The sequence below is a fragment of the Crinia signifera genome, chromosome 1, assembly GCF_055691185.1.
Source record: "Crinia signifera chromosome 1, ASM5569118v1, whole genome shotgun sequence".
NCBI lineage: Eukaryota > Metazoa > Chordata > Amphibia > Anura > Myobatrachidae > Crinia > Crinia signifera.
Genome location: NC_139217.1, coordinates 92,631,036 through 92,643,558, shown reverse-complemented (window position 1 = coordinate 92,643,558; position 12,523 = coordinate 92,631,036). Strand labels below are relative to the sequence as shown.

At 67.1% G+C, this 12,523-nt stretch overlaps 1 long non-coding RNA gene across 1 annotated transcript; it reads left to right on the top strand.

Moving 5' to 3' along the window:
* The first annotated feature begins 377 nt into the window (after positions 1–377).
* LOC146026238 (uncharacterized) lies at positions 378–10,277 on the top strand. The gene is made up of 4 exons (XR_014454399.1): positions 378–651; positions 1,865–2,006; positions 5,801–5,942; positions 9,964–10,277. It is a non-coding gene; the product is annotated as an uncharacterized LOC146026238 (long non-coding RNA).
* Positions 10,278–12,523: the final 2,246 nt, after the last annotated feature.

Here is a 12,523-nt window from a genome sequence, read left to right as displayed (position 1 = left end):
GTGTGTGTGTATATTATAAGGGCACGGTAGTGCCCTTATATTAAGGCTGAATCCAACGAACGGATTTTTCCCATAGGGAACTTTTCGGATGGGGGCATGGTGTTTGAGGGACTGCACCTCAAAAGTGACTGGGCGTACTGAGCTGAAATTTGGCATGTACGCGTAGAATCGTCAACCGGTGCTGCGTGCCAAATTTCAGGGCGAAATATTAAAAAATGACCAATTGGGAGCGATCTAAACTTCCAACTGCCAGTTTTTTTCTGACACTCGCGAAATGACACTTTGTCACCCATGTTAGTCTATGAGGGTTTTTTGGGAAGGCATAACTCGGGGTAGGGGAACAATTGAGACTTGGGGTTTGTTTTATTAGGTAGATATTGTCCCAGTGGAGTGCCTTTTGGGGTTGAGGATTTTCAGATAGGTACAGTTTTTATTAAATTTAGTGAAACGTCCCCCATTATAAAGATAGGAGCTCCAACTTGTTGCGCATGCGCAGTGCGTCCAATAGGGGGAGTACAGTCAGAGGCCTCACTTGGGTGTACCAAGATGGCCGACGGAGATGCGAGGGGCTAGATCTGCTGCCGCTCGGCGCTGCCTACAGAGGGGAGCCCGCAGCCCCGCAATCCCTCCAAGGGGACAGGAGCCAAAAGGGTAAAAACACCCACACATCCACAAGAATAATTGCGCCGCAGGGAGGGGAAGCTTTCTGGTTTGCCTGTTTAAAACACGAAGCTCCCGGCCGCCGCGCGCATACACACACTGACATGAGCCCGTGCTGCTGCGGCGCTCATGTCAGTGTGTGTATGCGCGCGGCGGCCGGCAGCTGTGTGTTTACACAGACAAACCAGAAAGCTTCCCCTCCCGAGTCTGCAGCGCCGCGGCTGCAAGTATTCTTGTGGGTGGGTGGGTGGCTTGTTTTGCTTAATGTGCTAGTAAGGCTGGTCCTGGGGTTGGTGGTGGGGGGACCCGCTGTAGGTGCCAGTGGTGTAGCAGAGCCGCAGCTGCTGCATGTCAGTGCATGGCCCCCCCCTCACTGCCCCCGTGTGTCCCCCGCCCCCCTCACTGCCCCCGTGTGTCCCCTGCCCCCCCTCACTGTATACGCTGTGCCCCCCCATGTGTATGCTGTGCCCCCCCATGTGTATGCTGTGCCCCCCCATGTGTATGCTGTGCCCCCCCATGTGTATGCTGTGCCCCCCCATGTGTATGCTGTGCCCCCCCATGTGTATGCTGTGCCCCCCCATGTGTATGCTGTGCCCCCCCATGTGTGCGCTGTGCCCCCCGTGTGTGCGCTGTGCCCCCCCCAGTGTGTGCGCTGTGCCCCCCCAGTGTGTGCGCTGTGCCCCCCCAGTGTGTGCGCTGTGCCCCCCCAGTGTGTGCGCTGTGCCCCCCCCGTGTGTACGCTGTGCCCCCCCCGTGTGTACGCTGTGCCCCCCCCGTGTGTACGCTGTGCCCCCCGTGTGTACGCTGTGCCCCCCGTGTGTACGCTGTGCCCCCCCGTGTGTACGCTGTGCCCCCCCGTGTGTACGCTGTGCCCCCCCGTGTGTACGCTGTGCCCCCCCGTGTGTACGCTGTGCCCCCCCGTGTGTACGCTGTGCCCCCCCGTGTGTACGCTGTGCCCCCCCGTGTGTACGCTGTGCCCCCCCGTGTGTACGCTGTGCCCCCCGTGTGTACGCTGTGCCCCCCCCTCCGTGTGTACGCTGTGCCCCCCCTCCGTGTGTACGCTGTGCCCCCCCTCCGTGTGTATGCTGTGCCCCCCCCCCTCCATGTGTACGCTGAGCCCCCCCCCCCCTCCGTGTGTACGCTGTGCCCCCCCCTCCGTGTGAACGATGTGTCCTTTAATATTATTATTATGTTTCCTGCCCAGACGCTGACCACCCCATGGTACCGCCGGGACTGAGACGCTTCCACAGCCTGCGGACCAGATTGAAGCGCTTCCTTGAGATGCCTCCGCCACCGGGAAGGCAGAAAGAAGCCACCCTGGTCATCAGAGGAGCAGTTGCACCCAGGTAAATCCATCCCCCCCACTGTCCCTGTGTGTACGCTGTTCAACCCCCAGTGCCCCGTGTGTATGTTGTTCACCCCCAGTGCCCCATGTGTGTGCTGTTCGCCCCCCAGTGCCCCCGTGTGTGCTGTTCGCCCCCCAGTGCCCCCGTGTGTGCTGTTCGCCCCCAGTGCCCCCATGTGTGCGCTGTTCGCCCCCCAGTGTGCCCCTGTGTATGCGCTGTCCACCCCCCAGTGTGTCCCTGTGTGTATGCTGTCCGCCCCCCTGTGTACGCTGTCCGCCCCCCAGTGCCCCCGTGTGTGCTGTTCGCCCCCCAGTGCCCCCGTGTGTGCTGTTCGCCCCCAGTGCCCACATGTGTGCGCTGTTCGCCCCCCAGTGTGCCCCTGTGTGTGCGCTGTCCACCCCCCAGTGTGTCCCTGTGTGTACGCTGTCCGCCCCCCTGTGTACGCTGTCCGCCCCCCAGTGCCCCCCTGTGTGCGCTGTCCGCCCCCCCAGTGTGCCCCTGTGTGTGCGCTGTCCACCCCCCAGTGTGTCCCTGTGTGTACGCTGTCCGCCCCCCTGTGTACGCTGTCCGCCCCCCAGTGCCCCCCTGTGTACGCTGTCCGCCCCCCAGTGCCCCCCTGTGTACGCTGTCCGCCCCCCAGTGCCCCCCTGTGTACGCTGTCCGCCCCCCAGTGCCCCCGTGTGTACGCTGTTTGCCCCCGTGTGTACGCTGTTTGCCCCCGTGTGTACGCTTTTTCCCCCCGTGTGTACGCTGTTTGCCCCCGTGTGTACGCTGTTTGCCCCCGTGTGTACGCTGTTTGCCCCCGTGTGTACGCTGTTCGCCCCCCAGTGCCCCCGTGTGTACGCTGTTCGCCCCCCAGTGCCCCCGTGTGTACGCTGTCCGCCCCCCCAGTGCCCCGTGTGTACGCTGTCCGCCCCCCCCCCAGTGCCCCCGTGTGTACGCTGTCAGCCCCCCCAGTGCCCCCGTGTGTACGCTGTCCGCCCCCCAGTGTCCCGTGTGTACACTGTTCGCCCCCCAGTGCCCCCGTGTGTACGCTGTCCGCCCCCGTGTGTACACTGTCCGCCCCCCCAGTGCCCCCGTGTGTACGCTGTCCGCCCCCCCAGTGCCCCCGTGTGTACGCTGTCCGCCCCCCAGTGTCCCGTGTGTACGCTGTTCGCCCCCCAGTGCCCCCGTGTGTGCTGTTCGCCCCCCAGTGTCCCCGTGTGTGCGCTGTCCACCCCCCAGTGTGCCCCTGTGTGTACGCTGTCCGCCCCCCCAGTGCCCCTGTGTGCGCTGTCCGCCCCCCAGTCCCCCCGTGTGTGCGCTGTCCACCCCCCAGTGTGCCCCTGTGTGTACGCTGTCCGCCCCCCCAGTGCCCCCGTGTGTACGCTGTCCGCCCCCCAGTGCCCCCGTGTGTACGCTGTTCGCCCCCTTGTGTACGCTGTCCGCCCCCCAGTGCCCCCGTGTGTACGCTGTCCGCCCCCCAGTGCCCTCGTGTGTACGCTGTCCGCCCCCAAGTGCCCTCCGTGTGTGCTGTTCGCCCCCCAGTGCCCCCGTGTGTGCTGTTCGCCCCCCAGTGCCCCCGTGTGCACTGTCCGCCCCCCAGTCCCTCCGTGTGTGCGCTGTCCACCCCCCAGTGTGCCCCTGTGTGTACGCTGTCCACTCCCCCTGTGTACGCTGTTCGCCCCCCAGTGCCCCCGTGTGTACGCTGTTCGCCCCCTTGTGTACGCTGTTCCCCCCCCCCCCAGTGCCCCCATGTGTACGCTATCCGCCCCCCCAGTGTCCCTGTGTGTACGCTGTCCGCCCCCCAGTGCCCCCGTGTGTACGCTGTCCGTGCCCCCATGTGTACGCTGTCCGTGCCCCCGTGTGTACGCTGTCCGTGCCCCCGTGTGTACGCTGTCCGTGCCCCCGTGTGTACGCTGTCCGTGCCCCCGTGTGTACGCTGTCCGTGCCCCCGTGTGTACGCTGTTCGCCCCCGTGTGTACGCTGTTCGCCCCCTTGTGTACGCTGTTCGCTCCCGTGTGTACGCTGTCCGCCCCCCCAGTGCCCCGATGTGTACGCTGTCCGCCCCCCCCAGTGCCCTCGTGTGTACGCTGTCCGCCCCCCCAGTGCCCTCGTGTGTACGCTGTCCGCCCCCCAGTGCCCCCCGTGTGTACGCTGTCCCCCCGTGTGTACGCTGTCCCCCCGTGTGTACGCTGTCCCCCCGTGTGTACGCTGTCCCCCCCGTGCCCCCCGTGTGTACGCTGTCCCCCCCAGTGCCCCCGTGTGTACTCTGTCCACCCCTGTACTGCAGCTGCACTCAGGTAAATCCGTCCCCCCACTGTCCCTGTATGTACAATGTCCCCCCAGTGCCCCTGTGTGTACGCTTCCCCCCTCAGTGCACCCATGTGTACGCTGTTCCCACCAGTGCCCCCCGTGTGTACGCTTCCCCCCCGTGCGTACGCTGACCCCCCAGTGCCCCCCTGTGTTTACGCTGTCCTCCTCAGTCCCCTCCCCCCGTGTGCACGCGGTCTCCCCCAGTGCGCCCCCCGTGTGTATGCTGTCCCCCCCAGTGCCCCCCCCTCCGTGTGTACGCTGTCCCCCCAGTGCCTCCCCCCCTGTGTGTACGCTACCCCCCCCAGTGCCCCTCCTGTGTGTGTACGCTATCCTTCCCCCCCAGTGCCCCCCCGTGTGTATGCTGTTCTTCCCCCCCCAATGCCCCCCGTGTACGCTGTCCCCTTCCCCAGTGCCACCACCGTGTGTACGCTGTCCCCCCAGTGCCCCCCGTGTGTACGCGGCCCCCCCAGTGCCCCTGTGTGTGCTGCCCCCCCCAGTGCCCCTGTGAATGCTGCCCCCCAGTGCCCCCGTGTGTACGCTGTACCCTGTGCCCCCCATATATGCTGCCCCCCCCATGTGTATGCTGCCCCCACATTGCCCCCCGTGTACGCTGTCCCCCCTAGTGCCCGCTTCCCCGTGTGTACGCTGTCCCACCCAGTGCCCCCCCCTGTGAGTACGATGTCCCCCCCTGTGTGTACGATGTGTCCCCCCCCTGTGTGTACGCTGCCCCCCCAGTGCCCCCCCCTATGTGTGTACGCTCCCCCCGTGCCCCCCGTGTGTGTACGATGTCTCCCTCCCATGTACACTGTTCCCGGCCCCCGTGTGTACGCTGTGCCCCCGTGTGTACGCTGTCCGCCCCCGTGTGTACGCTGTCCGCCCCCGTGTGTACGGTGTCCGCTCCCGTGTGTACGCTGTCCGCCCCCGTGTGTACGATGCCCCCCCCCCCCCTGTGTGTACGCTGCCCCCCCAGTGCCCCCCCCTATGTGTGTACGCTCCCCCCGTGCCCCCCCCCGTGTGTACGATGTCTCCCTCCCATGTACACTGTTCCCGGCCCCCGTGTGTACGCTGTGCCCCCGTGTGTACGCTGTCCGCCCCCGTGTGTACGCTGTCCGCCCCCGTGTGTACGGTGTCCGCTCCCGTGTGTACGCTGTCCGCCCCCGTGTGTACGCTGTCCGCCCCCCTGTGTACGCTGTCCGCCCCCCTGTGTACGCTGTCCGCCCCCCTGTGTACGCTGTCCGCCCCCCAGTGCCCCCCTGTGTACGCTGTTCGCCCCCCCAGTGCCCCCGTGTGTACACTGTTCGCCCCCACCCCCCCCAGTGCCCCCGTGTGTACGCTGTTCGCCCCCCCCCCAGTGCCCCCGTGGGTACGCTGGTTGCCCCCCCCTGTGTGTACGCTGTGCCCCCTCCCGTATACGCTGTGCCCCCCCTCCGTGTGTACGCTGTGCCCCCCTTCGTGTGAACGCTGTGCCCTTTAATATTATTGTTATGTTTCCTGCCCAGACGCTGACCACGCCATGGTACCGCCGGGACTGAGACGCTTCCACAGCCTGCGGACCAGATTGAAGCGCTTCCTTGAGATGCCTCCGCCACCGGGAAGGCAGAAAGAAGCCACCCTGGTCATCAGAGGAGCAGTTGCACCCAGGTAAATCCATCCCCCCCACTGTCCCTGTGTGTACGCTGTTCAACCCCCAGTGCCCCGTGTGTATGTTGTTCACCCCCAGTGCCCCCATGTGTGCGCTGTTCGCCCCCCAGTGCCCCCGTGTGTGCTGTTCGCCCCCCAGTGCCCCCGTGTGTGCTGTTCGCCCCCAGTGCCCCCATGTGTGCGCTGTTCGCCCCCCAGTGTGCCCCTGTGTATGCGCTGTCCACCCCCCAGTGTGTCCCTGTGTGTATGCTGCCCGCCCCCCTGTGTACGCTGTCCGCCCCCCAGTGCCCCCCTGTGTACGCTGTCCGCCCCCCAGTGCCCCCGTGTGTGCTGTTCGCCCCCCAGTGCCCCCGTGTGTGCTGTTCGCCCCCAGTGCCCCCATGTGTGCGCTGTTCGCCCCCCAGTGTGCCCCTGTGTGTGCGCTGTCCACCCCCCAGTGTGTCCCTGTGTGTACGCTGTCCGCCCCCCTGTGTACGCTGTCCGCCCCCCAGTGCCCCCCTGTGTGCGCTGTCCGCCCCCCAGTGTGCCCCTGTGTGTGCGCTGTCCACCCCCCAGTGTGTCCCTGTGTGTACGCTGTCCGCCCCCCTGTGTACGCTGTCCGCCCCCCAGTGCCCCCCTGTGTACGCTGTCCGCCCCCCAGTGCCCCCGTGTGTACGCTGTCCGCCCCCCCAGTGCCCCCGTGTGTACGCTGTCCGCCCCCCAGTGTCCCGTGTGTACGCTGTTCGCCCCCCAGTGCCCCCGTGTGTGCTGTTCGCCCCCCAGTGTCCCCGTGTGTGCGCTGTCCACCCCCCAGTGTGCCCCTGTGTGTACGCTGTCCGCCCCCCCAGTGCCCCTGTGTGCGCTGTCCGCCCCCCAGTCCCCCCGTGTGTGCGCTGTCCACCCCCAGTGTGCCCCTGTGTGTACGCTGTCCGCCCCCCCAGTGCCCCCGTGTGTACGCTGTCCGCCCCCCAGTGCCCCCGTGTGTACGCTGTTCGCCCCCTTGTGTACGCTGTCCGCCCCCCAGTGCCCCCGTGTGTACGCTCTCCGCCCCCCAGTGCCCTCGTGTGTACGCTGTCCGCCCCCAAGTGCCCCCCGTGTGTGCTGCTCGCCCCCCAGTGCCCCCGTGTGTGCTGTTCGCCCCCCAGTGCCCCCGTGTGCACTGTCCGCCCCCCCAGTCCCTCCGTGTGTGCGCTGTCCACCCCCCAGTGTGCCCCTGTGTGTACGCTGTCCACTCCCCCTGTGTACGCTGTTCGCCCCCCAGTGCCCCCGTGTGTACGCTGTTCGCCCCCTTGTGTACGCTGTTCGCCCCCCCCCCAGTGCCCCCATGTGTACGCTGTCCGCCCCCCCAGTGTCCCCGTGTGTACGCTGTCCGCCCCCCCAGTGCCCCCGTGTGTACGCTGTCCGTGCCCCCATGTGTACGCTGTCCGTGCCCCCGTGTGTACGCTGTCCGTGCCCCCGTGTGTACGCTGTCCGTGCCCCCGTGTGTACGCTGTCCGTGCCCCCGTGTGTACGCTGTCCGTGCCCCCGTGTGTACGCTGTCCGTGCCCCCGTGTGTACGCTGTTTGCTCCCGTGTGTACGCTGTCCGCCCCCCCAGTGCCCCGATGTGTACGCTGTCCGCCCCCCCCAGTGCCCTCGTGTGTACGCTGTCCGCCCCCCCAGTGCCCTCGTGTGTACGCTGTCCGCCCCCCAGTGCCCCCCATGTGTACTCTGTCCCCCCGTGTGTATGCTGTCCCCCCGTGTGTACGCTGTCCCCCGTGTGTACGCTGTCCCCCCCAGTGCCCCCGTGTGTACTCTGTCCACCCCTGTACTGCAGCTGCACTCAGGTAAATCCGTCCCCCCACTGTCCCTGTATGTACAATGTCCCCCCAGTGCCCCTGTGTGTACGCTTCCCCCCTCAGTGCACCCATGTGTACGCTGTTCCCACCAGTGCCCCCCGTGTGTACGCTTCCCCCCGTGCGTACGCTGACCCCCCAGTGCCCCCCTGTGTTTACGCTGTCCTCCTCAGTCCCCTCCCCCCGTGTGCACGCGGTCTCCCCCAGTGCGCCCCCCGTGTGTATGCTGTCCCCCCCAGTGCCCCCCCCTCCGTGTGTACGCTGTCCCCCCAGTGCCTCCCCCCCTGTGTGTACGCTGCCCCCCCAGTGCCCCTCCTGTGTGTGTACGCTGTCCTTCCCCCCCAGTGCCCCCCCGTGTGTATGCTGTTCTTCCCCCCCCAATGCCCCCCGTGTACGCTGTCCCCTTCCCCAGTGCCACCCCCGTGTGTACGCTGTCCCCCCAGTGCCCCCCGTGTGTACGCGGCCCCCCCAGTGCCCCTGTGTGTGCTGCCCCCCCCAGTGCCCCTGTGAATGCTGCCCCCCAGTGCCCCCGTGTGTACCCTGTGCCCCCCATATATGCTGCCCCCCCATGTGTATGCTGCCCCCACATTGCCCCCCGTGTACGCTGTCCCCCCTAGTGCCCGCTTCCCCGTGTGTACGCTGTCCCACCCAGTGCCCCCCCCTGTGAGTACGATGTCCCCCCCTGTGTGTACGATGTCCCCCCCCCTGTGTGTACGCTGCCCCCCCAGTGCCCCCCCCTATGTGTGTACGCTCCCCCCGTGCCCCCCGTGTGTGTACGATGTCTCCCTCCCATGTACACTGTTCCCGGCCCCCGTGTGTACGCTGTGCCCACCAGTGCCCCCCGTGTGTACGCTTCCCCCCGTGCGTACGCTGACCCCCCAGTGCCCCCCTGTGTTTACGCTGTCCTCCTCAGTCCCCTCCCCCCGTGTGCACGCGGTCTCCCCCAGTGCGCCCCCCGTGTGTATGCTGTCCCCCCCAGTGCCCCCCCCTCCGTGTGTACGCTGTCCCCCCAGTGCCTCCCCCCCTGTGTGTACGCTGCCCCCCCAGTGCCCCTCCTGTGTGTGTACGCTGTCCTTCCCCCCCAGTGCCCCCCCGTGTGTATGCTGTTCTTCCCCCCCCAATGCCCCCCGTGTACGCTGTCCCCTTCCCCAGTGCCACCCCCGTGTGTACGCTGTCCCCCCAGTGCCCCCCGTGTGTACGCGGCCCCCCCAGTGCCCCTGTGTGTGCTGCCCCCCCCAGTGCCCCTGTGAATGCTGCCCCCCAGTGCCCCCGTGTGTACCCTGTGCCCCCCATATATGCTGCCCCCCCATGTGTATGCTGCCCCCACATTGCCCCCCGTGTACGCTGTCCCCCCTAGTGCCCGCTTCCCCGTGTGTACGCTGTCCCACCCAGTGCCCCCCCCTGTGAGTACGATGTCCCCCCCTGTGTGTACGATGTCCCCCCCCCTGTGTGTACGCTGCCCCCCCAGTGCCCCCCCCTATGTGTGTACGCTCCCCCCGTGCCCCCCGTGTGTGTACGATGTCTCCCTCCCATGTACACTGTTCCCGGCCCCCGTGTGTACGCTGTGCCCCCGTGTGTACGCTGTCCGCCCCCGTGTGTACGGTGTCCGCTCCCGTGTGTACGCTGTCCGCCCCCGTGTGTACGATGTCCCCCCCCCCTGTGTGTACGCTGCCCCCCCAGTGCCCCCCCCCTATGTGTGTACGCTCCCCCCGTGCCCCCCGTGTGTGTACGATGTCTCCCTCCCATGTACACTGTTCCCAGCCCCCGTGTGTACGCTGTGCCCCCGTGTGTACGCTGTCCGCCCCCGTGTGTACGCTGTCCGCCCCCGTGTGTACGGTGTCCGCTCCCGTGTGTACGCTGTCCGCCCCCCTGTGTACGCTGTCCGCCCCCCTGTGTACGCTGTCCGCCCCCCTGTGTACGCTGTCCGCCCCCCTGTGTACGCTGTCCGCCCCCCAGTGCCCCCCTGTGTACGCTGTTCGCCCCCCCAGTGCCCCCGTGTGTACACTGTTCGCCCCCACCCCCCCCAGTGCCCCCGTGTGTACGCTGTTCGCCCCCCCCAGTGCCCCCGTGGGTACGCTGGTTGCCCCCCCCCCTGTGTGTACGCTGTGCCCCCTCCCGTATACGCTGTGCCCCCCCTCCGTGTGTACGCTGTGCCCCCCTTCGTGTGAACGCTGTGCCCTTTAATATTATTGTTATGTTTCCTGCCCAGACGCTGACCACGCCATGGTACCGCCGGGACTGAGACGCTTCCACAGCCTGCGGACCAGATTGAAGTGCTTCCTTGAGATGCCTCCGCCACCGGGAAGGCAGAAAGAAGCCACCCTGGTCATCAGAGGAGCAGCTGCACCCAGGTAAATACGTCCCCCCACTGTCCCTGTGTGTACCCTGTCCCCCAGTGCCCCCGTGTGTACGCTGTCCCCCCAGTGCCCCCCGTGTGTATGCTGTGCCCCCCGTGTGCGCTGTGCCCCCCCAGTGCCCCCGTGTGTACTCTGTGTCCCCCCCCCAGTGCACTTCCGTGTGTACGCTATCCCCCACCGTGTGTACGCTGTCCCCCCAGTGCCCCCCGTGTGTACGCTGTCCCCCCAGTGCCCCCCGTGTGTACGCTGCCCCCCCAGTGCCCCCCTGTGTGTACGCTGTCCCCCCAGTGTGTACGCTGTCCCCCCAGTGCCCCCCGTGTGTACGCTATCCCCCCAGTGCCCCCGTGTGTACGCTTTCCCCCCAGTGCCCCCCCATGTGTACGCTTTCCCCCCAGTGCCCCCCCATGTGTACGCCTACCCCCCAGTGCCCCCGTGTGTATGCTGTGCCCCCCATGTGTACGCTGCCCCCCCCAGTGCCCCGTGTGTACTCTGTGTCCCCCCCAGTGCACTTCCGTGTGTACGCTATCCCCACCATGTGTACGCTGTCCCCTCAGTGCCCCCGTGTATATGCTGTCCCACCAGTGCCCCCCATGTGTATGCTGTCCCCCCATTGCCGCCCCCCGTGTGTACGCTATCTCTCCAGTGCCCCCCTGTGTGTATGCTGTCCCCCCAGTGCCCCCCCCGTGTGTACGCTGTGCCCCCGTGTACGCTGTCCCCCCAGTGCCCCCCGTGTGTACGCTGTCCCCCCAGTGCCCCCTGTGTGTACGCTGTCCCCCCAGTGCCCTCCGTGTGTACGCTGTCCCCCCAGTCCCCCCCCCCGTGTGTACACTGTCCCCCCAGTGCCCCCCGTGTGTACACTTTCCCCCCAGTGCCCCCCCCGTGTGTACGCTTCCCCCCAGTGCCCCCCCATGTGTACGCCTACCCCCCAGTGCCCCCCCGTGTGTATGCTGTGCCCCCCATGTGTACGCTGCCCCCCCCAGTGCACCCTGTGTGTACGCTGTCCCCCCAGTGCCCCCCCCTGTGTATACGCTGTGCCCCCCTTGTGTATACGCTGTCCCCCCAGTGCCCCCCGTGTGTATACGCTGTCCCCCCAGTGCCCCCCCGTGTGTACGCTGTCCCCCCAGTGCACCCCCCCATTTGTACGCTGTCCCCCCCAGTACCCCCCCCCCCGTGTGTCCACTGTCCCCCCAAGGCCCCCCGTGTGTACGCTGTGCCCCCGTGTGTACGCTTTTCCCCCAGTGCTTCCCCATGTGTACGCTTTCCCCCAGTGCCCCTCCCCATGTGTACACCTACCCCCCACTGCCCCCCTGTGTGTATGCTGTGCCCCCCCATGTGTACGCTGCCCCCCCGTGCCCCCTGTGTGTACGCTGTCCCCCTAGTGCCCCCCTGTGTATACGCTGTCCCCCCAGTGCCCCCCCGTGTGTACGCTGTCCCCCCAGTGCCCCCGTGTGTATACACTGTCCCCCCAGTGCCCCCGTGTGCATACGCTGTCCCCCCAGTGCCCCCCCGTGTGTACGCTGTCCCCCCAGTGCCCCCCGTGTGTCCACTGTCCCCCCAAGGCCCCCCCGTGTGTATGTGCCCCGTGTGTACGCTGTCCCCCTCCAGTGCCCCCCGTGTGTACGCTGCCCCCCCAGTGCCCCCCGTGTGTATGCTGTCCGCCCCCCAGTGCCCCCCTGTGTACGCTGTTCGCCCCCCCAGTGCCCCCGTGTGTACACTGTTCGCCCCCACCCCCCCCAGTGCCCCCGTGTGTACGCTGTTCGCCCCCCCAGTGCCCCCGTGGGTACGCTGGTTGCCCCCCCCCCCTGTGTGTACGCTGTGCCCCCTCCCGTATACGCTGTGCCCCCCCTCCTGTGTACGCTGTGCCCCCCTTCGTGTGAACGCTGTGCCCTTTAATATTATTGTTATGTTTCCTGCCCAGACGCTGACCACGCCATGGTACCGCCGGGACTGAGACGCTTCACAGCCTGCGGACCAGATTGAAGTGCTTCCTTGAGATGCCTCCGCCACCGGGAAGGCAGAAAGAAGCCACCCTGGTCATCAGAGGAGCAGCTGCACCCAGGTAAATACGTCCCCCCACTGTCCCTGTGTGTACCCTGTCCCCCAGTGCCCCCGTGTGTACGCTGTCCCCCCAGTGCCCCCCGTGTGTATGCTGTGCCCCCGTGTGCGCTGTGCCCCCCCAGTGCCCCCGTGTGTACTCTGTGTCCCCCCCCCAGTGCACTTCCGTGTGTACGCTATCCCCCACCGTGTGTACGCTGTCCCCCCAGTGCCCCCCGTGTGTACGCTGTCCCCCCAGTGCCCCCCGTGTGTACGCTGCCCCCCCAGTGCCCCCCTGTGTGTACGCTGTCCCCCCAGTGTGTACGCTGTCCCCCCAGTGCCCCCCGTGTGTACGCTATCCCCCCAGTGCCCCCGTGT